The 25,803-nt window shown below is 52.0% G+C and overlaps 12 non-coding genes and 4 pseudogenes across 12 annotated transcripts; all 16 read right to left on the bottom strand.

The window, feature by feature from the left end:
- Positions 1–885: 885 nt before the first annotated feature.
- On the bottom strand, positions 886–1,003 carry LOC132810545 (5S ribosomal RNA). Its single transcript, XR_009642916.1, has one exon. It is a non-coding gene; the product is annotated as a 5S ribosomal RNA (ribosomal RNA).
- A 1,539-nt stretch (positions 1,004–2,542) lies between these two features.
- Positions 2,543–2,661, bottom strand: LOC132810531 (5S ribosomal RNA). Its single transcript, XR_009642902.1, has one exon. It is a non-coding gene; the product is annotated as a 5S ribosomal RNA (ribosomal RNA).
- Positions 2,662–4,188: 1,527 nt separating this feature from the next.
- Positions 4,189–4,307, bottom strand: LOC132810530 (5S ribosomal RNA). The gene has a single exon (XR_009642901.1). It is a non-coding gene; the product is annotated as a 5S ribosomal RNA (ribosomal RNA).
- Positions 4,308–5,829: 1,522 nt separating this feature from the next.
- LOC132810529 (5S ribosomal RNA) lies at positions 5,830–5,948 on the bottom strand. The gene has a single exon (XR_009642900.1). It is a non-coding gene; the product is annotated as a 5S ribosomal RNA (ribosomal RNA).
- Positions 5,949–7,473: 1,525 nt separating this feature from the next.
- Positions 7,474–7,592, bottom strand: LOC132810527 (5S ribosomal RNA). The gene has a single exon (XR_009642898.1). It is a non-coding gene; the product is annotated as a 5S ribosomal RNA (ribosomal RNA).
- Positions 7,593–9,126: 1,534 nt separating this feature from the next.
- Positions 9,127–9,235, bottom strand: LOC132810554 (5S ribosomal RNA; annotated as a pseudogene).
- Positions 9,236–10,770: 1,535 nt separating this feature from the next.
- On the bottom strand, positions 10,771–10,889 carry LOC132810526 (5S ribosomal RNA). The gene has a single exon (XR_009642897.1). It is a non-coding gene; the product is annotated as a 5S ribosomal RNA (ribosomal RNA).
- Positions 10,890–12,424: 1,535 nt separating this feature from the next.
- LOC132810502 (5S ribosomal RNA) lies at positions 12,425–12,536 on the bottom strand (annotated as a pseudogene).
- Positions 12,537–14,069: 1,533 nt separating this feature from the next.
- LOC132810525 (5S ribosomal RNA) lies at positions 14,070–14,188 on the bottom strand. The gene has a single exon (XR_009642896.1). It is a non-coding gene; the product is annotated as a 5S ribosomal RNA (ribosomal RNA).
- A 1,536-nt stretch (positions 14,189–15,724) lies between these two features.
- Positions 15,725–15,843, bottom strand: LOC132810538 (5S ribosomal RNA). The gene has a single exon (XR_009642909.1). It is a non-coding gene; the product is annotated as a 5S ribosomal RNA (ribosomal RNA).
- Positions 15,844–17,374: 1,531 nt separating this feature from the next.
- Positions 17,375–17,493, bottom strand: LOC132810535 (5S ribosomal RNA). Its single transcript, XR_009642906.1, has one exon. It is a non-coding gene; the product is annotated as a 5S ribosomal RNA (ribosomal RNA).
- A 1,539-nt stretch (positions 17,494–19,032) lies between these two features.
- LOC132810524 (5S ribosomal RNA) lies at positions 19,033–19,151 on the bottom strand. Its single transcript, XR_009642895.1, has one exon. It is a non-coding gene; the product is annotated as a 5S ribosomal RNA (ribosomal RNA).
- A 1,529-nt stretch (positions 19,152–20,680) lies between these two features.
- On the bottom strand, positions 20,681–20,790 carry LOC132810556 (5S ribosomal RNA; annotated as a pseudogene).
- A 1,530-nt stretch (positions 20,791–22,320) lies between these two features.
- Positions 22,321–22,429, bottom strand: LOC132810553 (5S ribosomal RNA; annotated as a pseudogene).
- Positions 22,430–23,958: 1,529 nt separating this feature from the next.
- Positions 23,959–24,077, bottom strand: LOC132810523 (5S ribosomal RNA). The gene has a single exon (XR_009642894.1). It is a non-coding gene; the product is annotated as a 5S ribosomal RNA (ribosomal RNA).
- A 1,537-nt stretch (positions 24,078–25,614) lies between these two features.
- LOC132810522 (5S ribosomal RNA) lies at positions 25,615–25,733 on the bottom strand. The gene has a single exon (XR_009642893.1). It is a non-coding gene; the product is annotated as a 5S ribosomal RNA (ribosomal RNA).
- Positions 25,734–25,803: the final 70 nt, after the last annotated feature.

The following is a 25,803-nucleotide window of genomic DNA, read 5'->3' as shown; positions in this document are numbered from 1 at the left end:
CAGGTAGTGAAGAAGGCTAATAGCATGCTGGCCTTCATAACAAGAGGGATGGAGTATAGAAGCAAAGAGGTTCTTTTGCAGCTGTACAGGGCCCTGGTGAGACCACACCTGGAGTACTGTGTGCAGTTCTGCTCTCCAGATTTGATTCTGGCTATTGAGGGAATGCAGCGTAGGTTCACCAGGTCAATTCCTGGACTGGCGGGATTACCTTACACTGAAAGACTGGAGCGACTGGGCTTGTGTGTACCCTCGAGTTTAGAAGACTGAGAGGGGATCTGATTGAGACATTTCAGATCATCAAAGGATTGGACACTCTGGCGGCAGGAAACATGTTTCCGCTGCTGGGTGAGTGCCGAAACAGAGGACACTGCTTAAAAATACGGGTAGACCATTTAGGACAGAGATGAGGAGAAACTTCTTCACCCAGAGAGTGGTGGCTGTGTGGAATGCTCTGCCCCAGAGGGCAGTGGAGGCCCAGTCTCTGGATTCATTTAAGAAAGAGTTGCATAGAGCTCTCAAGGATAGTGGAATCAAGGGTTACGGAGATAAGGCAGGAACAGGATACTGATTAAGGATGATCAGCCATGATCATATTGAATGGTGGTGCAGGCTCGAAAGGCAGAATGGCCAACTCCTGCACCTATTGTCCTCCTTTCCTGACTGCCACCCCAGACAGCGTGCAGCCCCAATCCCTTTCTTTCCGTCTTTCTCGCTGATTTCGGCAGCGCTCCGCTCTCCTCCCCTCCCTGTCTGGTGCCTGCAGGCGACTGATGGCCGGCACAGCAGCAGCAGCAGCAGCAGCAGCAGCAAAAATAACCTGCCGCTCCATTGCGTGGCACAACACAAGTGCAGAGGGGTGACTTGAGCAGCCCTGCTGGCGGAAAAAGCCTACTGCACCTGGTATTCCCAGGCGGTCTCCCATCCAAGTACTAACCAGGCCTGAGTCTGCTTAGCTTCCGAGATCAGACAGATCGGGCGTTTTCAGACTAGTATGGCCGTAGGCACCGGCCCCTTCCTTTTCTCCCTACTTCAAGGCGTGCTGGCCAGCCACATTTTCTTTTGCTGCTCTTTCTCTTTATCCCCTTTTTTTTTTTTTCTCTTTCTCTTTCTTTCTTTTCTCTTTTCTCTTCCTCTCTGTGCGTGCTTCCCTCCCTCCGTCCCTCCAGCTGCCTTTCAGCCAGCCCTTGCCCACCAGGCTCCTGTAGTCTCCCACATCCCACGCAGGCCAACTGCAAGCCCTCCCCTGCTTCATCAGGCTGCAGCCTGCATTCTCTCATCCTTCCGCACTCCTCCACGCCTCCCTTTCCCAATGGCAGGCAGTGGCCAGGGGGTACCGCAGGGATCACTACTGGCACCGCAGCTTTTTACCATATATCTTAACCATCTACAAGATGCTATTAGCCATAACATTAGCAAATTTGCTGATGATACTAAGCTGGCTGGCAGGGTGAAATGTCATCAGGATGTTAGCAGATTACAGGGTGACCTGGACAAGTTAGGTGAGTGGCCAGATGCAATTTAATGTGGATAAATCAATGGTTACCCACTTTGGTGCAAGGCAGATTACTACCTAAATGGAATCAATTTAGGTCAAGGGGCAGGACAGAGAGATCTGGGGGTTCCTGTACACCACTCAATGAAGGTAAGCATGCAGGTACAGCAGGTAGTGAAGAAGGCTAATAGCATGCTGGCCTTCATAACAAGAGGGATGGAGTATAGAAGCAAAGAGGTTCTTTTGCAGCTGTACAGGGCCCTGGTGAGACCACACCTGGAGTACTGTGTGCAGTTCTGCTCTCCAGATTTGATTCTGGCTATTGAGGGAATGCAGCGTAGGTTCACCAGGTCAATTCCTGGACTGGCGGGATTACCTTACACTGAAAGACTGGAGCGACTGGGCTTGTGTGTACCCTCGAGTTTAGAAGACTGAGAGGGATCTGATTGAGACATTTCAGATCATCAAAGGATTGGACACTCTGGCGGCAGGAAACATGTTTCCGCTGCTGGTGAGTGCCGAAACAGAGGACACTGCTTAAAAATACGGGTAGACCATTTAGGACAGAGATGAGGAGAAACTTCTTCACCCAGAGAGTGGTGGCTGTGTGGAATGCTCTGCCCCAGAGGGCAGTGGAGGCCCAGTCTCTGGATTCATTTAAGAAAGAGTTGCATAGAGCTCTCAAGGATAGTGGAATCAAGGGTTACGGAGATAAGGCAGGAACAGGATACTGATTAAGGATGATCAGCCATGATCATATTGAATGGTGGTGCAGGCTCGAAAGGCAGAATGGCCAACTCCTGCACCTATTGTCCTCCTTTCCTGACTGCCACCCGCAGACAGCGTGCAGCCCCAATCCCTTTCTTTCCGTCTTTCTCGCTGATTTCGGCAGCGCTCCGCTCTCCTCCCCTCCCTGTCTGGTGCCTGCAGGCGACTGATGGCCGGCACAGCAGCAGCAGCAGCAGCAGCAGCAAAAATAACCTGCCGCTCCATTGCGTGGCACAACACAAGTGCAGAGGGGTGACTTGAGCAGCCCCTGCTGGCGGAAAAAGCCTACTGCACCTGGTATTCCCAGGCGGTCTCCCATCCAAGTACTAACCAGGCCTGAGTCTGCTTAGCTTCCGAGATCAGACGAGATCGGGCGTTTTCAGACTAGTATGGCCGTAGGCACCGGCCCCTTCCTTTTCTCCCTACTTCAAGGCGTGCTGGCCAGCCACATTTTCTTTGCTGCTCTTTCTCTTTATCCCCTTTGTTTTTTTTTTCTCTTTTCTCTTTGCTCTTCCTCCTCTGTGCGTGCTTCCCTCCCTCCGTCCCTCCAGCTGCCTTTCAGCCAGCCCTTGCCCACCAGGCTCCTGTAGTCTCCCACATCCCCACGCAGGCCAACTGCAAGCCCTCCCCCTGCTTCATAAGGCTGCAGCCTGCATTCTCTCATCCTTCCGCACTCCTCCACGCCTCCCTTTCCCAATGGCAGGCAGTGGCCAGGGGGTACCGCAGGGATCACTACTGGCACCGCAGCTTTTTACCATATATCTTAACCATCTACAAGATGCTATTAGCCATAACATTAGCAAATTTGCTGATGATACTAAGCTGGCTGGCAGGGAAATGTCATCAGGATGTTAGCAGATTACAGGGTGACCTGGACAAGTTAGGTGAGTGGCCAGATGCAATTTAATGTGGATAAATCAATGGTTACCCACTTTGGTGCAAGGCAGATTACTACCTAAATGGAATCAATTTAGGTCAAGGGGCAGGACAGAGAGATCTGGGGTTCCTGTACACCACTCAATGAAGGTAAGCATGCAGGTACAGCAGGTAGTGAAGAAGGCTAATAGCATGCTGGCCTTCATAACAAGAGGGATGGAGTATAGAAGCAAAGAGGTTCTTTTGCAGCTGTACAGGGCCCTGGTGAGACCACACCTGGAGTACTGTGTGCAGTTCTGCTCTCCAGATTTGATTCTGGCTATTGAGGGAATGCAGCGTAGGTTCACCAGGTCAATTCCTGGACTGGCGGGATTACCTTACACTGAAAGACTGGAGCGACTGGGCTTGTGTGTACCCTCGAGTTTAGAAGACTGAGAGGGGATCTGATTGAGACATTTCAGATCATCAAAGGATTGGACACTCTGGCGGCAGGAAACATGTTTCCGCTGCTGGGTGAGTGCCGAAACAGAGGACACTGCTTAAAAATACGGGTAGACCATTTAGGACAGAGATGAGGAGAAACTTCTTCACCCAGAGAGTGGTGGCTGTGTGGAATGCTCTGCCCCAGAGGGCAGTGGAGGCCCAGTCTCTGGATTCATTTAAGAAAGAGTTGCATAGAGCTCTCAAGGATAGTGGAATCAAGGGTTACGGAGATAAGGCAGGAACAGGATACTGATTAAGGATGATCAGCCATGATCATATTGAATGGTGGTGCAGGCTCGAAAGGCAGAATGGCCAACTCCTGCACCTATTGTCCTCCTTTCCTGACTGCCACCCCAGACAGCGTGCAGCCCCAATCCCTTTCTTTCCGTCTTTCTCGCTGATTTCGGCAGCGCTCCGCTCTCCTCCCCTCCCTGTCTGGTGCCTGCAGGCGACTGATGGCCGCACAGCAGCAGCAGCAGCAGCAGCAGCAGCAAAAATAACCTGCCGCTCCATTGCGTGGCACAACACAAGTGCAGAGGGGTGACTTGAGCAGCCCCTGCTGGCGAAAAAGCCTACTGCACCTGGTATTCCCAGGCGGTCTCCCATCCAAGTACTAACCAGGCCTGAGTCTGCTTAGCTTCCGAGATCAGACGAGATCGGGCGTTTTCAGACTAGTATGGCCGTAGGCACCGGCCCCTTCCTTTTCTCCCTACTTCAAGGCGTGCTGGCCAGCCACATTTTCTTTGCTGCTCTTTCTCTTTATCCCCTTTGTTTTTTTTTTTCTCTTCTCTTTGCTCTTCCTCCTCTGTGCGTGCTTCCCTCCCTCCGTCCCTCCAGCTGCCTTTCAGCCAGCCCTTGCCCACCAGGCTCCTGTAGTCTCCCACATCCCCACGCAGGCCAACTGCAAGCCCTCCCCCTGCTTCATAAGGCTGCAGCCTGCATTCTCTCATCCTTCCGCACTCCTCCACGCCTCCCTTTCCCAATGGCAGGCAGTGGCCAGGGGGTACCGCAGGGATCACTACTGGCACCGCAGCTTTTTACCATATATCTTAACCATCTACAAGATGCTATTAGCCATAACATTAGCAAATTTGCTGATGATACTAAGCTGGCTGGCAGGGTGAAATGTCATCAGGATGTTAGCAGATTACAGGGTGACCTGGACAAGTTAGGTGAGTGGCCAGATGCAATTTAATGTGGATAAATCAATGGTTACCCACTTTGGTGCAAGGCAGATTACTACCTAAATGGAATCAATTTAGGTCAAGGGCAGGACAGAGAGATCTGGGGGTTCCTGTACACCACTCAATGAAGGTAAGCATGCAGGTACAGCAGGTAGTGAAGAAGGCTAATAGCATGCTGGCCTTCATAACAAGAGGGATGGAGTATAGAAGCAAAGAGGTTCTTTTGCAGCTGTACAGGGCCCTGGTGAGACCACACCTGGAGTACTGTGTGCAGTTCTGCTCTCCAGATTTGATTCTGGCTATTGAGGGAATGCAGCGTAGGTTCACCAGGTCAATTCCTGGACTGGCGGGATTACCTTACACTGAAAGACTGGAGCGACTGGGCTTGTGTGTACCCTCGAGTTTAGAAGACTGAGAGGGGATCTGATTGAGACATTTCAGATCATCAAAGGATTGGACACTCTGGCGGCAGGAAACATGTTTCCGCTGCTGGGTGAGTGCCGAAACAGAGGACACTGCTTAAAAATACGGGGTAGACCATTTAGGACAGAGATGAGGAGAAACTTCTTCACCCAGAGAGTGGTGGCTGTGTGGAATGCTCTGCCCCAGAGGGCAGTGGAGGCCCAGTCTCTGGATTCATTTAAGAAAGAGTTGCATAGAGCTCTCAAGGATAGTGGAATCAAGGGTTACGGAGATAAGGCAGGAACAGGATACTGATTAAGGATGATCAGCCATGATCATATTGAATGGTGGTGCAGGCTCGAAAGGCAGAATGGCCAACTCCTGCAACTATTGTCCTCCTTTCCTGACTGCCACCCGCAGACAGCGTGCAGCCCAATCCCTTTCTTTCCGTCTTTCTCGCTGATTTCGGCAGCGCTCCGCTCTCCTCCCCTCCCTGTCTGGTGCCTGCAGGCGACTGATGGCCGGCACAGCAGCAGCAGCAGCAGCAAAAATAACCTGCCGCTCCATTGCGTGGCACAACACAAGTGCAGAGGGGTGACTTGAGCAGCCCCTGCTGGCGGAAAAAGCCTACTGCACCTGGTATTCCCAGGCGGTCTCCCATCCAAGTACTAACCAGGCCTGAGTCTGCTTAGCTTCCGAGATCAGACGAGATCGGGCGTTTTCAGACTAGTATGGCCGTAGGCACCGGCCCCTTCCTTTTCTCCCTACTTCAAGGCGTGCTGGCCAGCCACATTTTCTTTGCTGCTCTTTCTCTTTATCCCTTTGTTTTTTTTCTCTCTTTTCTCTTTGCTCTTCCTCCTCTGTGCGTGCTTCCCTCCCTCCGTCCCTCCAGCTGCCTTTCAGCCAGCCCTTGCCCACCAGGCTCCTGTAGTCTCCCACATCCCCACGCAGGCCAACTGCAAGCCCTCCCCCTGCTTCATCAGGCTGCAGCCTGCATTCTCTCATCCTTCCGCACTCCTCCACGCCTCCCTTTCCCAATGGCAGGCAGTGGCCAGGGGGGTACCGCAGGGATCACTACTGGCACCGCAGCTTTTTACCATATATCTTAACCATCTACAAGATGCTATTAGCCATAACATTAGCAAATTTGCTGATGATACTAAGCTGGCTGGCAGGGTGAAATGTCATCAGGATGTTAGCAGATTACAGGGTGACCTGGACAAGTTAGGTGAGTGGCCAGATGCAATTTAATGTGGATAAATCAATGGTTACCCACTTTGGTGGAAGGCAGATTACTACCTAAATGGAATCAATTTAGGTCAAGGGGCAGGACAGAGAGATCTGGGGGTTCCTGTACACCACTCAATGAAGGTAAGCATGCAGGTACAGCAGGTAGTGAAGAAGGCTAATAGCATGCTGGCCTTCATAACAAGAGGGATGGAGTATAGAAGCAAAGAGGTTCTTTTGCAGCTGTACAGGGCCCTGGTGAGACCACACCTGGAGTACTGTGTGCAGTTCTGCTCTCCAGATTTGATTCTGGCTATTGAGGGAATGCAGCGTAGGTTCACCAGGTCAATTCCTGGACTGGCGGGATTACCTTACACTGAAAGACTGGAGCGACTGGGCTTGTGTGTAACCTCGAGTTTAGAAGACTGAGAGGGGATCTGATTGAGACATTTCAGATCATCAAAGGATTGGACACTCTGGCGGCAGGAAACATGTTTCCGCTGCTGGGTGAGTGCCGAAACAGAGGACACTGCTTAAAAATACGGGGTAGACCATTTAGGACAGAGATGAGGAGAAACTTCTTCACCCAGAGAGTGGTGGCTGTGTGGAATGCTCTGCCCCAGAGGGCAGTGGAGGCCCAGTCTCTGGATTCATTTAAGAAAGAGTTGCATAGAGCTCTCAAGGATAGTGGAATCAAGGGTTACGGAGATAAGGCAGGAACAGGATACTGATTAAGGATGATCAGCCATGATCATATTGAATGGTGGTGCAGGCTCGAAAGGCAGAATGGCCAACTCCTGCACCTATTGTCCTCCTTTCCTGACTGCCACCCGCAGACAGCGTGCAGCCCCAATCCCTTTCTTTCCGTCTTTCTCGCTGATTTCGGCAGCGCTCCGCTCTCCTCCCCTCCCTGTCTGGTGCCTGCAGGCGACTGATGGCCGGCACAGCAGCAGCAGCAGCAGCAAAAATAACCTGCCGCTCCATTGCGTGGCACAACACAAGTGCAGAGGGGTGACTTGAGCAGCCCCTGCTGGCGGAAAAAGCCTACTGCACCTGGTATTCCCAGGCGGTCTCCCATCCAAGTACTAACCAGGCCTGAGTCTGCTTAGCTTCCGAGATCAGACGAGATCGGGCGTTTTCAGACTAGTATGGCCGTAGGCACCGGCCCCTTCCTTTTCTCCCTACTTCAAGGCGTGCTGGCCAGCCACATTTTCTTTGCTGCTCTTTCTCTTTATCCCCTTTGTTTTTTTTTTCTCTTTTCTCTTTGCTCTTCCTCCTCTGTGCGTGCTTCCCTCCCTCCGTCCCTCCAGCTGCCTTTCAGCCAGCCCTTGCCCACCAGGCTCCTGTAGTCTCCCACATCCCCACGCAGGCCAACTGCAAGCCCTCCCCTGCTTCATCAGGCTGCAGCCTGCATTCTCTCATCCTTCCGCACTCCTCCACGCCTCCCTTTCCCAATGGCAGGCAGTGGCCAGGGGGGTACCGCAGGGATCACTACTGGCACCGCAGCTTTTTACCATATATCTTAACCATCTACAAGATGCTATTAGCCATAACATTAGCAAATTTGCTGATGATACTAAGCTGGCTGGCAGGGTGAAATGTCATCAGGATGTTAGCAGATTACAGGGTGACCTGGACAAGTTAGGTGAGTGGCCAGATGCAATTTAATGTGGATAAATCAATGGTTACCCACTTTGGTGGAAGGCAGATTACTACCTAAATGGAATCAATTTAGGTCAAGGGGCAGGACAGAGAGATCTGGGGGTTCCTGTACACCACTCAATGAAGGTAAGCATGCAGGTACAGCAGGTAGTGAAGAAGGCTAATAGCATGCTGGCCTTCATAACAAGAGGGATGGAGTATAGAAGCAAAGAGGTTCTTTTGCAGCTGTACAGGGCCCTGGTGAGACCACACCTGGAGTACTGTGTGCAGTTCTGCTCTCCAGATTTGATTCTGGCTATTGAGGGAATGCAGCGTAGGTTCACCAGGTCAATTCCTGGACTGGCGGGATTACCTTACACTGAAAGACTGGAGCGACTGGGCTTGTGTGTACCCTCGAGTTTAGAAGACTGAGAGGGGATCTGATTGAGACATTTCAGATCATCAAAGGATTGGACACTCTGGCGGCAGGAAACATGTTTCCGCTGCTGGGTGAGTGCCGAAACAGAGGACACTGCTTAAAAATACGGGGTAGACCATTTAGGACAGAGATGAGGAGAAACTTCTTCACCCAGAGAGTGGTGGCTGTGTGGAATGCTCTGCCCCAGAGGGCAGTGGAGGCCCAGTCTCTGGATTCATTTAAGAAAGAGTTGCATAGAGCTCTCAAGGATAGTGGAATCAAGGGTTACGGAGATAAGGCAGGAACAGGATACTGATTAAGGATGATCAGCCATGATCATATTGAATGGTGGTGCAGGCTCGAAAGGCAGAATGGCCAACTCCTGCACCTATTGTCCTCCTTTCCTGACTGCCACCCGCAGACAGCGTGCAGCCCCAATCCCTTTCTTTCCGTCTTTCTCGCTGATTTCGGCAGCGCTCCGCTCTCCTCCCCTCCCTGTCTGGTGCCTGCAGGCGACTGATGGCCGGCACAGCAGCAGCAGCAGCAGCAGCAGCAGCAAAAATAACCTGCCGCTCCATTGCGTGGCACAACACAAGTGCAGAGGGGTGACTTGAGCAGCCCCTGCTGGCGGAAAAAGCCTACTGCACCTGGTATTCCCAGGCGGTCTCCCATCCAAGTACTAACCAGGCCTGAGTCTGCTTAGCTTCCGAGATCAGGCGTTTTCAGACTAGTATGGCCGTAGGCACCGGCCCCTTCCTTTTCTCCCTACTTCAAGGCGTGCTGGCCAGCCACATTTTCTTTGCTGCTCTTTCTCTTTATCCCCTTTGTTTTTTTTTTCTCTTTTCTCTTTGCTCTTCCTCCTCTGTGCGTGCTTCCCTCCCTCCGTCCCTCCAGCTGCCTTTCAGCCAGCCCTTGCCCACCAGGCTCCTGTAGTCTCCCACATCCCCACGCAGGCCAACTGCAAGCCCTCCCCCTGCTTCATCAGGCTGCAGCCTGCATTCTCTCATCCTTCCGCACTCCTCCACGCCTCCCTTTCCCAATGGCAGGCAGTGGCCAGGGGGGTACCGCAGGGATCACTACTGGCACCGCAGCTTTTTACCATATATCTTAACCATCTACAAGATGCTATTAGCCATAACATTAGCAAATTTGCTGATGATACTAAGCTGGCTGGCAGGGTGAAATGTCATCAGGATGTTAGCAGATTACAGGGTGACCTGGACAAGTTAGGTGAGTGGCCAGATGCAATTTAATGTGGATAAATCAATGGTTACCCACTTTGGTGGAAGGCAGATTACTACCTAAATGGAATCAATTTAGGTCAAGGGGCAGGACAGAGAGATCTGGGGGTTCCTGTACACCACTCAATGAAGGTAAGCATGCAGGTACAGCAGGTAGTGAAGAAGGCTAATAGCATGCTGGCCTTCATAACAAGAGGGATGGAGTATAGAAGCAAAGAGGTTCTTTTGCAGCTGTACAGGGCCCTGGTGAGACCACACCTGGAGTACTGTGTGCAGTTCTGCTCTCCAGATTTGATTCTGGCTATTGAGGGAATGCAGCGTAGGTTCACCAGGTCAATTCCTGGACTGGCGGGATTACCTTACACTGAAAGACTGGAGCGACTGGGCTTGTGTGTACCCTCGAGTTTAGAAGACTGAGAGGGGATCTGATTGAGACATTTCAGATCATCAAAGGATTGGACACTCTGGCGGCAGGAAACATGTTTCCGCTGCTGGGTGAGTGCCGAAACAGAGGACACTGCTTAAAAATACGGGGTAGACCATTTAGGACAGAGATGAGGAGAAACTTCTTCACCCAGAGAGTGGTGGCTGTGTGGAATGCTCTGCCCCAGAGGGCAGTGGAGGCCCAGTCTCTGGATTCATTTAAGAAAGAGTTGCATAGAGCTCTCAAGGATAGTGGAATCAAGGGTTACGGAGATAAGGCAGGAACAGGATACTGATTAAGGATGATCAGCCATGATCATATTGAATGGTGGTGCAGGCTCGAAAGGCAGAATGGCCAACTCCTGCACCTATTGTCCTCCTTTCCTGACTGCCACCCGCAGACAGCGTGCAGCCCCAATCCCTTTCTTTCCGTCTTTCTCGCTGATTTCGGCAGCGCTCCGCTCTCCTCCCCTCCCTGTCTGGTGCCTGCAGGCGACTGATGGCCGGCACAGCAGCAGCAGCAGCAGCAGCAGCAGCAAAAATAACCTGCCGCTCCATTGCGTGGCACAACACAAGTGCAGAGGGGTGACTTGAGCAGCCCCTGCTGGCGGAAAAAGCCTACTGCACCTGGTATTCCCAGGCGGTCTCCCATCCAAGTACTAACCAGGCCTGAGTCTGCTTAGCTTCCGAGATCAGACGAGATCGGGCGTTTTCAGACTAGTATGGCCGTAGGCACCGGCCCCTTCCTTTTCTCCCTACTTCAAGGCGTGCTGGCCAGCCACATTTTCTTTGCTGCTCTTTCTCTTTATCCCCTTTGTTTTTTTTTTCTCTTTTCTCTTTGCTCTTCCTCCTCTGTGCGTGCTTCCCTCCCTCCGTCCCTCCAGCTGCCTTTCAGCCAGCCCTTGCCCACCAGGCTCCTGTAGTCTCCCACATCCCCACGCAGGCCAACTGCAAGCCCTCCCCCTGCTTCATCAGGCTGCAGCCTGCATTCTCTCATCCTTCCGCACTCCTCCACGCCTCCCTTTCCCAATGGCAGGCAGTGGCCAGGGGGGTACCGCAGGGATCACTACTGGCACCGCAGCTTTTTACCATATATCTTAACCATCTACAAGATGCTATTAGCCATAACATTAGCAAATTTGCTGATGATACTAAGCTGGCTGGCAGGGTGAAATGTCATCAGGATGTTAGCAGATTACAGGGTGACCTGGACAAGTTAGGTGAGTGGCCAGATGCAATTTAATGTGGATAAATCAATGGTTACCCACTTTGGTGGAAGGCAGATTACTACCTAAATGGAATCAATTTAGGTCAAGGGGCAGGACAGAGAGATCTGGGGGTTCCTGTACACCACTCAATGAAGGTAAGCATGCAGGTACAGCAGGTAGTGAAGAAGGCTAATAGCATGCTGGCCTTCATAACAAGAGGGATGGAGTATAGAAGCAAAGAGGTTCTTTTGCAGCTGTACAGGGCCCTGGTGAGACCACACCTGGAGTACTGTGTGCAGTTCTGCTCTCCAGATTTGATTCTGGCTATTGAGGGAATGCAGCGTAGGTTCACCAGGTCAATTCCTGGACTGGCGGGATTACCTTACACTGAAAGACTGGAGCGACTGGGCTTGTGTGTACCCTCGAGTTTAGAAGACTGAGAGGGGATCTGATTGAGACATTTCAGATCATCAAAGGATTGGACACTCTGGCGGCAGGAAACATGTTTCCGCTGCTGGGTGAGTGCCGAAACAGAGGACACTGCTTAAAAATACGGGGTAGACCATTTAGGACAGAGATGAGGAGAAACTTCTTCACCCAGAGAGTGGTGGCTGTGTGGAATGCTCTGCCCAGAGGGCAGTGGAGGCCCAGTCTCTGGATTCATTTAAGAAAGAGTTGCATAGAGCTCTCAAGGATAGTGGAATCAAGGGTTACGGAGATAAGGCAGGAACAGGATACTGATTAAGGATGATCAGCCATGATCATATTGAATGGTGGTGCAGGCTCGAAAGGCAGAATGGCCAACTCCTGCACCTATTGTCCTCCTTTCCTGACTGCCACCCGCAGACAGCGTGCAGCCCCAATCCCTTTCTTTCCGTCTTTCTCGCTGATTTCGGCAGCGCTCCGCTCTCCTCCCCTCCCTGTCTGGTGCCTGCAGGCGACTGATGGCCGGCCAGCAGCAGCAGCAGCAGCAGCAGCAGCAGCAAAATAACCTGCCGCTCCATTGCGTGGCACAACACAAGTGCAGAGGGGTGACTTGAGCAGCCCCTGCTGGCGGAAAAAGCCTACTGCACCTGGTATTCCCAGGCGGTCTCCCATCCAAGTACTAACCAGGCCTGAGTCTGCTTCTTAGCTTCCGAGATCAGGCGTTTTCAGACTAGTATGGCCGTAGGCACCGGCCCTTCCTTTTCTCCCTACTTCAAGGCGTGCTGGCCAGCCACATTTTCTTTGCTGCTCTTTCTCTTTATCCCCTTTGTTTTTTTTTTCTCTTTTCTCTTTGCTCTTCCTCCTCTGTGCGTGCTTCCCTCCCTCCGTCCCTCCAGCTGCCTTTCAGCCAGCCCTTGCCCACCAGGCTCCTGTAGTCTCCCACATCCCCACGCAGGCCAACTGCAAGCCCTCCCCTGCTTCATCAGGCTGCAGCCTGCATTCTCTCATCCTTCCGCACTCCTCCACGCCTCCCTTTCCCAATGGCAGGCAGTGGCCAGGGGGGTACCGCAGGGATCACTACTGGCACCGCAGCTTTTTACCATATATCTTAACCATCTACAAGATGCTATTAGCCATAACATTAGCAAATTTGCTGATGATACTAAGCTGGCTGGCAGGGTGAAATGTCATCAGGATGTTAGCAGATTACAGGGTGACCTGGACAAGTTAGGTGAGTGGCCAGATGCAATTTAATGTGGATAAATCAATGGTTACCCACTTTGGTGGAAGGCAGATTACTACCTAAATGGAATCAATTTAGGTCAAGGGGCAGGACAGAGAGATCTGGGGGTTCCTGTACACCACTCAATGAAGGTAAGCATGCAGGTACAGCAGGTAGTGAAGAAGGCTAATAGCATGCTGGCCTTCATAACAAGAGGGATGGAGTATAGAAGCAAAGAGGTTCTTTTGCAGCTGTACAGGGCCCTGGTGAGACCACACCTGGAGTACTGTGTGCAGTTCTGCTCTCCAGATTTGATTCTGGCTATTGAGGGAATGCAGCGTAGGTTCACCAGGTCAATTCCTGGACTGGCGGGATTACCTTACACTGAAAGACTGGAGCGACTGGGCTTGTGTGTACCCTCGAGTTTAGAAGACTGAGAGGGGATCTGATTGAGACATTTCAGATCATCAAAGGATTGGACACTCTGGCGGCAGGAAACATGTTTCCGCTGCTGGGTGAGTGCCGAAACAGAGGACACTGCTTAAAAATACGGGGTAGACCATTTAGGACAGAGATGAGGAGAAACTTCTTCACCCAGAGAGTGGTGGCTGTGTGGAATGCTCTGCCCCAGAGGGCAGTGGAGGCCCAGTCTCTGGATTCATTTAAGAAAGAGTTGCATAGAGCTCTCAAGGATAGTGGAATCAAGGGTTACGGAGATAAGGCAGGAACAGGATACTGATTAAGGATGATCAGCCATGATCATATTGAATGGTGGTGCAGGCTCGAAAGGCAGAATGGCCAACTCCTGCACCTATTGTCCTCCTTTCCTGACTGCCACCCGCAGACAGCGTGCAGCCCCAATCCCTTTCTTTCCGTCTTTCTCGCTGATTTCGGCAGCGCTCCGCTCTCCTCCCCTCCCTGTCTGGTGCCTGCAGGCGACTGATGGCCGGCACAGCAGCAGCAGCAGCAGCAGCAGCAGCAAAAATAACCTGCCGCTCCATTGCGTGGCACAACACAAGTGCAGAGGGGTGACTTGAGCAGCCCCTGCTGGCGGAAAAAGCCTACTGCACCTGGTATTCCCAGGCGGTCTCCCATCCAAGTACTAACCAGGCCTGAGTCTGCTTAGCTTCCGAGATCAGACGAGATCGGGCGTTTTCAGACTAGTATGGCCGTAGGCACCGGCCCCTTCCTTTTCTCCCTACTTCAAGGCGTGCTGGCCAGCCACATTTTCTTTGCTGCTCTTTCTCTTTATCCCCTTTGTTTTTTTTTTCTCTTTTCTCTTTGCTCTTCCTCCTCTGTGCGTGCTTCCCTCCCTCCGTCCCTCCAGCTGCCTTTCAGCCAGCCCTTGCCCACCAGGCTCCTGTAGTCTCCCACATCCCCACGCAGGCCAACTGCAAGCCCTCCCCCTGCTTCATCAGGCTGCAGCCTGCATTCTCTCATCCTTCCGCACTCCTCCACGCCTCCCTTCCCAATGGCAGGCAGTGGCCAGGGGGGTACCGCAGGGATCACTACTGGCACCGCAGCTTTTTACCATATATCTTAACCATCTACAAGATGCTATTAGCCATAACATTAGCAAATTTGCTGATGATACTAAGCTGGCTGGCAGGGTGAAATGTCATCAGGATGTTAGCAGATTACAGGGTGACCTGGACAAGTTAGGTGAGTGGCCAGATGCAATTTAATGTGGATAAATCAATGGTTACCCACTTTGGTGGAAGGCAGATTACTACCTAAATGGAATCAATTTAGGTCAAGGGGCAGGACAGAGAGATCTGGGGGTTCCTGTACACCACTCAATGAAGGTAAGCATGCAGGTACAGCAGGTAGTGAAGAAGGCTAATAGCATGCTGGCCTTCATAACAAGAGGGATGGAGAGTATAGAAGCAAAGAGGTTCTTTTGCAGCTGTACAGGGCCCTGGTGAGACCACACCTGGAGTACTGTGTGCAGTTCTGCTCTCCAGATTTGATTCTGGCTATTGAGGGAATGCAGCGTAGGTTCACCAGGTCAATTCCTGGACTGGCGGGATTACCTTACACTGAAAGACTGGAGCGACTGGGCTTGTGTGTACCCTCGAGTTTAGAAGACTGAGAGGGGATCTGATTGAGACATTTCAGATCATCAAAGGATTGGACACTCTGGCGGCAGGAAACATGTTTCCGCTGCTGGGTGAGTGCCGAAACAGAGGACACTGCTTAAAAATACGGGGTAGACCATTTAGGACAGAGATGAGGAGAAACTTCTTCACCCAGAGAGTGGTGGCTGTGTGGAATGCTCTGCCCCAGAGGGCAGTGGAGGCCCAGTCTCTGGATTCATTTAAGAAAGAGTTGCATAGAGCTCTCAAGGATAGTGGAATCAAGGGTTACGGAGATAAGGCAGGAACAGGATACTGATTAAGGATGATCAGCCATGATCATATTGAATGGTGGTGCAGGCTCGAAAGGCAGAATGGCCAACTCCTGCACCTATTGTCCTCCTTTCCTGACTGCCACCCGCAGACAGCGTGCAGCCCCAATCCCTTTCTTTCCGTCTTTCTCGCTGATTTCGGCAGCGCTCCGCTCTCCTCCCCTCCCTGTCTGGTGCCTGCAGGCGACTGATGGCCGGCACAGCAGCAGCAGCAGCAGCAGCAGCAGCAAAAATAACCTGCCGCTCCATTGCGTGGCACAACACAAGTGCAGAGGGGTGACTTGAGCAGCCCCTGCTGGCGGAAAAAGCCTACTGCACCTGGTATTCCCAGGCGGGTCCCCATCCAAGTACTAACCAGGCCTGAGTCTGCTTAGCTTCCGAGATCAGACGAGATCGGGCGTTTTCAGACTAGTATGGCCGTAGGCACCGGCCCTTCCTTTTCTCCCTACTTCAAGGCGTGCTGGCCAGCCACATTTTCTTTGCTGCTCTTTCTCTTTATCCCCTTTGTTTTTTTTTTCTCTTTTCTCTTTGCTCTTCCTCCTCTGTGCGTGCTTCCCTCCCTCCGTCCCTCCAGCTGCCTTTCAGCCAGCCCTTGCCCACCAGGCTCCTGTAGTCTCCCACATCCCCACGCAGGCCAACTGCAAGCCCTCCCCTGCTTCATCAGGCTGCAGCCTGCATTCTCTCATCCTTCCGCACTCCTCCACGCCTCCCTTTCCCAATGGCAGGCAGTGGCCAGGGGGGTACCGCAGGGATCACTACTGGCACCGCAGCTTTTTACCATATATCTTAACCATCTACAAGATGCTATTAGCCATAACATTAGCAAATTTGCTGATGATACTAAGCTGGCTGGCAGGGTGAAATGTCATCAGGATGTTAGCAGATTACAGGGTGACCTGGACAAGTTAGGTGAGTGGCCAGATGCAATTTAATGTGGATAAATCAATGGTTACCCACTTTGGTGGAAGGCAGATTACTACCTAAATGGAATCAATTTAGGTCAAGGGGCAGGACAGAGAGATCTGGGGGTTCCTGTACACCACTCAATGAAGGTAAGCATGCAGGTACAGCAGGTAGTGAAGAAGGCTAATAGCATGCTGGCCTTCATAACAAGAGGGATGGAGTATAGAAGCAAAGAGGTTCTTTTGCAGCTGTACAGGGCCCTGGTGAGACCACACCTGGAGTACTGTGTGCAGTTCTGCTCTCCAGATTTGATTCTGGCTATTGAGGGAATGCAGCGTAGGTTCACCAGGTCAATTCCTGGACTGGCGGGATTACCTTACACTGAAAGACTGGAGCGACTGGGCTTGTGTGTACCCTCGAGTTTAGAAGACTGAGAGGGGATCTGATTGAGACATTTCAGATCATCAAAGGATTGGACACTCTGGCGGCAGGAAACATGTTTCCGCTGCTGGGTGAGTGCCGAAACAGAGGACACTGCTTAAAAATACGGGGTAGACCATTTAGGACAGAGATGAGGAGAAACTTCTTCACCCAGAGAGTGGTGGCTGTGTGGAATGCTCTGCCCCAGAGGGCAGTGGAGGCCCAGTCTCTGGATTCATTTAAGAAAGAGTTGCATAGAGCTCTCAAGGATAGTGGAATCAAGGGTTACGGAGATAAAAGGCAGGAACAGGATACTGATTAAGGATGATCAGCCATGATCATATTGAATGGTGGTGCAGGCTCGAAAGGCAGAATGGCCAACTCCTGCACCTATTGTCCTCCTTTCCTGACTGCCACCCGCAGACAGCGTGCAGCCCCAATCCCTTTCTTTCCGTCTTTCTCGCTGATTTCGGCAGCGCTCCGCTCTCCTCCCCTCCCTGTCTGGTGCCTGCAGGCGACTGATGGCCGGCACAGCAGCAGGCAGCAGCAGCAGCAAAAATAACCTGCCGCTCCATTGCGTGGCACAACACAAGTGCAGAGGGGTGACTTGAGCAGCCCCTGCTGGCGGGAAAAAGCCTACTGCACCTGGTATTCCCAGGCGGTCTCCCATCCAAGTACTAACCAGGCCTGAGTCTGCTTAGCTTCCGAGATCAGACGAGATCGGGCGTTTTCAGACTAGTATGGCTGTAGGCACCGGCCCCTTCCTTTCTCCCTACTTCAAGGCGTGCTGGCCAGCCACATTTTCTTTGCTGCTCTTTCTCTTTATCCCCTTTGTTTTTTTTTTCTCTTTTCTCTTTGCTCTTCCTCCTCTGTGCGTGCTTCCCTCCCTCCGTCCCTCCAGCTGCCTTTCAGCCAGCCCTTGCCCACCAGGCTCCTGTAGTCTCCCACATCCCCACGCAGGCCAACTGCAAGCCCTCCCCCTGCTTCATAAGGCTGCAGCCTGCATTCTCTCATCCTTCCGCACTCCTCCACGCCTCCCTTTCCCAATGGCAGGCAGTGGCCAGGGGGGGGTACCGCAGGGATCACTACTGGCACCGCAGCTTTTTACCATATATCTTAACCATCTACAAGATGCTATTAGCCATAACATTAGCAAATTTGCTGATGATACTAAGCTGGCTGGCAGGGTGAAATGTCATCAGGATGTTAGCAGATTACAGGGTGACCTGGACAAGTTAGGTGAGTGGCCAGATGCAATTTAATGTGGATAAATCAATGGTTACCCACTTTGGTGGAAGGCAGATTACTACCTAAATGGAATCAATTTAGGTCAAGGGGCAGGACAGAGAGATCTGGGGGTTCCTGTACACCACTCAATGAAGGTAAGCATGCAGGTACAGCAGGTAGTGAAGAAGGCTAATAGCATGCTGGCCTTCATAACAAGAGGGATGGAGTATAGAAGCAAAGAGGTTCTTTTGCAGCTGTACAGGGCCCTGGTGAGACCACACCTGGAGTACTGTGTGCAGTTCTGCTCTCCAGATTTGATTCTGGCTATTGAGGGAATGCAGCGTAGGTTCACCAGGTCAATTCCTGGACTGGCGGGATTACCTTACACTGAAAGACTGGAGCGACTGGGCTTGTGTGTACCCTCGAGTTTAGAAGACTGAGAGGGGATCTGATTGAGACATTTCAGATCATCAAAGGATTGGACACTCTGGCGGCAGGAAACATGTTTCCGCTGCTGGGTGAGTGCCGAAACAGAGGACACTGCTTAAAAATACGGGGTAGACCATTTAGGACAGAGATGAGGAGAAACTTCTTCACCCAGAGAGTGGTGGCTGTGTGGAATGCTCTGCCCCAGAGGGCAGTGGAGGCCCAGTCTCTGGATTCATTTAAGAAAGAGTTGCATAGAGCTCTCAAGGATAGTGGAATCAAGGGTTACGGAGATAAGGCAGGAACAGGATACTGATTAAGGATGATCAGCCATGATCATATTGAATGGTGGTGCAGGCTCGAAAGGCAGAATGGCCAACTCCTGCACCTATTGTCCTCCTTTCCTGACTGCCACCCGCAGACAGCGTGCAGCCCCAATCCCTTTCTTTCCGTCTTTCTCGCTGATTTCGGCAGCGCTCCGCTCTCCTCCCCTCCCTGTCTGGTGCCTGCAGGCGACTGATGGCGGCACAGCAGCAGCAGCAGCAGCAGCAGCAGCAGCAAAAATAACCTGCCGCTCCATTGCGTGGCACAACACAAGTGCAGAGGGGTGACTTGAGCAGCCCCTGCTGGCGGAAAAAAGCCTACTGCACCTGGTATTCCCAGGCGGTCTCCCATCCAAGTACTAACCAGGCCTGAGTCTGCTTAGCTTCCGAGATCAGACGAGATCGGGCGTTTTCAGACTAGTATGGCCGTAGGCACGGCCCCTTCCTTTCTCCCTACTTCAAGGCGTGCTGGCCAGCCACATTTTCTTTGCTGCTCTTTCTCTTTATCCCCTTTGTTTTTTTTTTCTCTTTTCTCTTTGCTCTTCCTCCTCTGTGCGTGCTTCCCTCCCTCCGTCCCTCCAGCTGCCTTTCAGCCAGCCCTTGCCCACCAGGCTCCTGTAGTCTCCCACATCCCCACGCAGGCCAACTGCAAGCCCTCCCCTGCTTCATCAGGCTGCAGCCTGCATTCTCTCATCCTTCCGCACTCCTCCACGCCTCCCTTTCCCAATGGCAGGCAGTGGCCAGGGGGGTACCGCAGGGATCACTACTGGCACCGCAGCTTTTTACCATATATCTTAACCATCTACAAGATGCTATTAGCCATAACATTAGCAAATTTGCTGATGATACTAAGCTGGCTGGCAGGGTGAAATGTCATCAGGATGTTAGCAGATTACAGGGTGACCTGGACAAGTTAGGTGAGTGGCCAGATGCAATTTAATGTGGATAAATCAATGGTTACCCACTTTGGTGGAAGGCAGATTACTACCTAAATGGAATCAATTTAGGTCAAGGGGCAGGACAGAGAGATCTGGGGGTTCCTGTACACCACTCAATGAAGGTAAGCATGCAGGTACAGCAGGTAGTGAAGAAGGCTAATAGCATGCTGGCCTTCATAACAAGAGGGATGGAGTATAGAAGCAAAGAGGTTCTTTTGCAGCTGTACAGGGCCCTGGTGAGACCACACCTGGAGTACTGTGTGCAGTTCTGCTCTCCAGATTTGATTCTGGCTATTGAGGGAATGCAGCGTAGGTTCACCAGGTCAATTCCTGGACTGGCGGGATTACCTTACACTGAAAGACTGGAGCGACTGGGCTTGTGTGTACCCTCGAGTTTAGAAGACTGAGAGGGGATCTGATTGAGACATTTCAGATCATCAAAGGATTGGACACTCTGGCGGCAGGAAACATGTTTCCGCTGCTGGGTGAGTGCCGAAACAGAGGACACTGCTTAAAAATACGGGGTAGACCATTTAGGACAGAGATGAGGAGAAACTTCTTCACCCAGAGAGTGGTGGCTGTGTGGAATGCTCTGCCCCAGAGGGCAGTGGAGGCCCAGTCTCTGGATTCATTTAAGAAAGAGTTGCATAGAGCTCTCAAGGATAGTGGAATCAAGGGTTACGGAGATAAGGCAGGAACAGGATACTGATTAAGGATGATCAGCCATGATCATATTGAATGGTGGTGCAGGCTCGAAAGGCAGAATGGCCAACTCCTGCACCTATTGTCCTCCTTTCCTGACTGCCACCCGCAGACAGCGTGCAGCCCCAATCCCTTTCTTTCCGTCTTTCTCGCTGATTTCGGCAGCGCTCCGCTCTCCTCCCCTCCCTGTCTGGTGCCTGCAGGCGACTGATGGCCGGCACAGCAGCAGCAGCAGCAGCAGCAGCAAAAATAACCTGCCGCTCCATTGCGTGGCACAACACAAGTGCAGAGGGGTGACTTGAGCAGCCCCTGCTGGCGGAAAAAGCCTACTGCACCTGGTATTCCCAGGCGGTCTCCCATCCAAGTACTAACCAGGCCTGAGTCTGCTTAGCTTCCGAGATCAGGGCGTTTTCAGACTAGTATGGCCGTAGGCACCGGCCCCTTCCTTTTCTCCCTACTTCAAGGCGTGCTGGCCAGCCACATTTTCTTTGCTGCTCTTTCTCTTTATCCCCTTTGTTTTTTTTTTCTCTTTTCTCTTTGCTCTTCCTCCTCTGTGCGTGCTTCCCTCCCTCCGTCCCTCCAGCTGCCTTTCAGCCAGCCCTTGCCCACCAGGCTCCTGTAGTCTCCCACATCCCCACGCAGGCCAACTGCAAGCCCTCCCCCTGCTTCATCAGGCTGCAGCCTGCATTCTCTCATCCTTCCGCACTCCTCCACGCCTCCCTTTCCCAATGGCAGGCAGTGGCCAGGGGGGTACCGCAGGGATCACTACTGGCACCGCAGCTTTTTACCATATATCTTAACCATCTACAAGATGCTATTAGCCATAACATTAGCAAATTTGCTGATGATACTAAGCTGGCTGGCAGGGTGAAATGTCATCAGGATGTTAGCAGATTACAGGGTGACCTGGACAAGTTAGGTGAGTGGCCAGATGCAATTTAATGTGGATAAATCAATGGTTACCCACTTTGGTGGAAGGCAGATTACTACCTAAATGGAATCAATTTAGGTCAAGGGGCAGGACAGAGAGATCTGGGGGTTCCTGTACACCACTCAATGAAGGTAAGCATGCAGGTACAGCAGGTAGTGAAGAAGGCTAATAGCATGCTGGCCTTCATAACAAGAGGGATGGAGTATAGAAGCAAAGAGGTTCTTTTGCAGCTGTACAGGGCCCTGGTGAGACCACACCTGGAGTACTGTGTGCAGTTCTGCTCTCCAGATTTGATTCTGGCTATTGAGGGAATGCAGCGTAGGTTCACCAGGTCAATTCCTGGACTGGCGGGATTACCTTACACTGAAAGACTGGAGCGACTGGGCTTGTGTGTACCCTCGAGTTTAGAAGACTGAGAGGGGATCTGATTGAGACATTTCAGATCATCAAAGGATTGGACACTCTGGCGGCAGGAAACATGTTTCCGCTGCTGGGTGAGTGCCGAAACAGAGGACACTGCTTAAAAATACGGGGTAGACCATTTAGGACAGAGATGAGGAGAAACTTCTTCACCCAGAGAGTGGTGGCTGTGTGGAATGCTCTGCCCCAGAGGGCAGTGGAGGCCCAGTCTCTGGATTCATTTAAGAAAGAGTTGCATAGAGCTCTCAAGGATAGTGGAATCAAGGGTTACGGAGATAAGGCAGGAACAGGATACTGATTAAGGATGATCAGCCATGATCATATTGAATGGTGGTGCAGGCTCGAAAGGCAGAATGGCCAACTCCTGCACCTATTGTCCTCCTTTCCTGACTGCCACCCGCAGACAGCGTGCAGCCCCAATCCCTTTCTTTCCGTCTTTCTCGCTGATTTCGGCAGCGCTCCGCTCTCCTCCCCTCCCTGTCTGGTGCCTGCAGGCGACTGATGGCCGGCAGCAGCAGCAGCAGCAGCAGCAGCAAAAATAACCTGCCGCTCCATTGCGTGGCACAACACAAGTGCAGAGGGGTGACTTGAGCAGCCCCTGCTGGCGGAAAAAGCCTACTGCACCTGGTATTCCCAGGCGGTCTCCCATCCAAGTACTAACCAGGCCTGAGTCTGCTTAGCTTCCGAGATCGGGCGTTTTCAGACTAGTATGGCCGTAGGCACCGGCCCCTTCCTTTTCTCCCTACTTCAAGGCGTGCTGGCCAGCCACATTTTCTTTGCTGCTCTTTCTCTTTATCCCCTTTGTTTTTTTTTCTCTTTTCTCTTTGCTCTTCCTCCTCTGTGCGTGCTTCCCTCCCTCCGTCCCTCCAGCTGCCTTTCAGCCAGCCCTTGCCCACCAGGCTCCTGTAGTCTCCCACATCCCCACGCAGGCCAACTGCAAGCCCTCCCCCTGCTTCATCAGGCTGCAGCCTGCATTCTCTCATCCTTCCGCACTCCTCCACGCCTCCCTTTCCCAATGGCAGGCAGTGGCCAGGGGGGTACCGCAGGGATCACTACTGGCACCGCAGCTTTTTACCATATATCTTAACCATCTACAAGATGCTATTAGCCATAACATTAGCAAATTTGCTGATGATACTAAGCTGGCTGGCAGGGTGAAATGTCATCAGGATGTTAGCAGATTACAGGGTGACCTGGACAAGTTAGGTGAGTGGCCAGATGCAATTTAATGTGGATAAATCAATGGTTACCCACTTTGGTGGAAGGCAGATTACTACCTAAATGGAATCAATTTAGGTCAAGGGGCAGGACAGAGAGATCTGGGGGTTCCTGTACACCACTCAATGAAGGTAAGCATGCAGGTACAGCAGGTAGTGAAGAAGGCTAATAGCATGCTGGCCTTCATAACAAGAGGGATGGAGTATAGAAGCAAAGAGGTTCTTTTGCAGCTGTACAGGGCCCTGGTGAGACCACACCTGGAGTACTGTGTGCAGTTCTGCTCTCCAGATTTGATTCTGGCTATTGAGGGAATGCAGCGTAGGTTCACCAGGTCAATTCCTGGACTGGCGGGATTACCTTACACTGAAAGACTGGAGCGACTGGGCTTGTGTGTACCCTCGAGTTTAGAAGACTGAGAGGGGATCTGATTGAGACATTTCAGATCATCAAAGGATTGGACACTCTGGCGGCAGGAAACATGTTTCCGCTGCTGGGTGAGTGCCGAAACAGAGGACACTGCTTAAAAATACGGGGTAGACCATTTAGGACAGAGATGAGGAGAAACTTCTTCACCCAGAGAGTGGTGGCTGTGTGGAATGCTCTGCCCCAGAGGGCAGTGGAGGCCCAGTCTCTGGATTCATTTAAGAAAGAGTTGCATAGAGCTCTCAAGGATAGTGGAATCAAGGGTTACGGAGATAAGGCAGGAACAGGATACTGATTAAGGATGATCAGCCATGATCATATTGAATGGTGGTGCAGGCTCGAAAGGCAGAATGGCCAACTCCTGCACCTATTGTCCTCCTTTCCTGACTGCCACCCGCAGACAGCGTGCAGCCCCAATCCCTTTCTTTCCGTCTTTCTCGCTGATTTCGGCAGCGCTCCGCTCTCCTCCCCTCCCTGTCTGGTGCCTGCAGGCGACTGATGGCCGGCAACAGCAGCAGCAGCAGCAGCAGCAAAAATAACCTGCCGCTCCATTGCGTGGCACAACACAAGTGCAGAGGGGTGACTTGAGCAGCCCCTGCTGGCGGAAAAAGCCTACTGCACCTGGTATTCCCAGGCGGTCTCCCATCCAAGTACTAACCAGGCCTGAGTCTGCTTAGCTTCCGAGATCAGACGAGATCGGGCGTTTTCAGACTAGTATGGCCGTAGGCACCGGCCCTTCCTTTTCTCCCTACTTCAAGGCGTGCTGGCCAGCCACATTTTCTTTGCTGCTCTTTCTCTTTATCCCCTTTGTTTTTTTTTTCTCTTTTCTCTTTGCTCTTCCTCCTCTGTGCGTGCTTCCCTCCCTCCGTCCCTCCAGCTGCCTTTCAGCCAGCCCTTGCCCACCAGGCTCCTGTAGTCTCCCACATCCCCACGCAGGCCAACTGCAAGCCCTCCCCCTGCTTCATCAGGCTGCAGCCTGCATTCTCTCATCCTTCCGCACTCCTCCACGCCTCCCTTTCCCAATGGCAGGCAGTGGCCAGGGGGGGTACCGCAGGGATCACTACTGGCACCGCAGCTTTTTACCATATATCTTAACCATCTACAAGATGCTATTAGCCATAACATTAGCAAATTTGCTGATGATACTAAGCTGGCTGGCAGGGTGAAATGTCATCAGGATGTTAGCAGATTACAGGGTGACCTGGACAAGTTAGGTGAGTGGCCAGATGCAATTTAATGTGGATAAATCAATGGTTACCCACTTTGGTGGAAGGCAGATTACTACCTAAATGGAATCAATTTAGGTCAAGGGGCAGGACAGAGAGATCTGGGGGTTCCTGTACACCACTCAATGAAGGTAAGCATGCAGGTACAGCAGGTAGTGAAGAAGGCTAATAGCATGCTGGCCTTCATAACAAGGGAGGGATGGAGTATAGAAGCAAAGAGGTTCTTTTGCAGCTGTACAGGGCCCTGGTGAGACCACACCTGGAGTACTGTGTGCAGTTCTGCTCTCCAGATTTGATTCTGGCTATTGAGGGAATGCAGCGTAGGTTCACCAGGTCAATTCCTGGACTGGCGGGATTACCTTACACTGAAAGACTGGAGCGACTGGGCTTGTGTGTACCCTCGAGTTTAGAAGACTGAGAGGGGATCTGATTGAGACATTTCAGATCATCAAAGGATTGGACACTCTGGCGGCAGGAAACATGTTTCCGCTGCTGGGTGAGTGCCGAAACAGAGGACACTGCTTAAAAATACGGGGTAGACCATTTAGGACAGAGATGAGGAGAAACTTCTTCACCCAGAGAGTGGTGGCTGTGTGGAATGCTCTGCCCCAGAGGGCAGTGGAGGCCCAGTCTCTGGATTCATTTAAGAAAGAGTTGCATAGAGCTCTCAAGGATAGTGGAATCAAGGGTTACGGAGATAAGGCAGGAACAGGATACTGATTAAGGATGATCAGCCATGATCATATTGAATGGTGGTGCAGGCTCGAAAGGCAGAATGGCCAACTCCTGCACCTATTGTCCTCCTTTCCTGACTGCCACCCGCAGACAGCGTGCAGCCCCAATCCCTTTCTTTCCGTCTTTCTCGCTGATTTCGGCAGCGCTCCGCTCTCCTCCCCTCCCTGTCTGGTGCCTGCAGGCGACTGATGGCCGGCACAGCAGCAGCAGCAGCAGCAGCAGCAGCAAAAATAACCTGCCGCTCCATTGCGTGGCACAACACAAGTGCAGAGGGGTGACTTGAGCAGCCCCTGCTGGCGGAAAAAGCCTACTGCACCTGGTATTCCCAGGCGGTCTCCCATCCAAGTACTAACCAGGCCTGAGTCTGCTTAGCTTCCGAGATCAGACGAGATCGGGCGTTTTCAGACTAGTATGGCCGTAGGCACCGGCCCCTTCCTTTTCTCCCTACTTCAAGGCGTGCTGGCCAGCCACATTTTCTTTGCTGCTCTTTCTC

The sequence above is a fragment of the Hemiscyllium ocellatum genome, unplaced genomic scaffold (assembly GCF_020745735.1).
Source record: "Hemiscyllium ocellatum isolate sHemOce1 unplaced genomic scaffold, sHemOce1.pat.X.cur. scaffold_1764_pat_ctg1, whole genome shotgun sequence".
Classification (NCBI taxonomy): domain Eukaryota; kingdom Metazoa; phylum Chordata; class Chondrichthyes; order Orectolobiformes; family Hemiscylliidae; genus Hemiscyllium; species Hemiscyllium ocellatum.
Note: the sequence above shows the minus strand (reverse complement) of the source record. Positions and strands in the feature narration are given on the sequence as shown.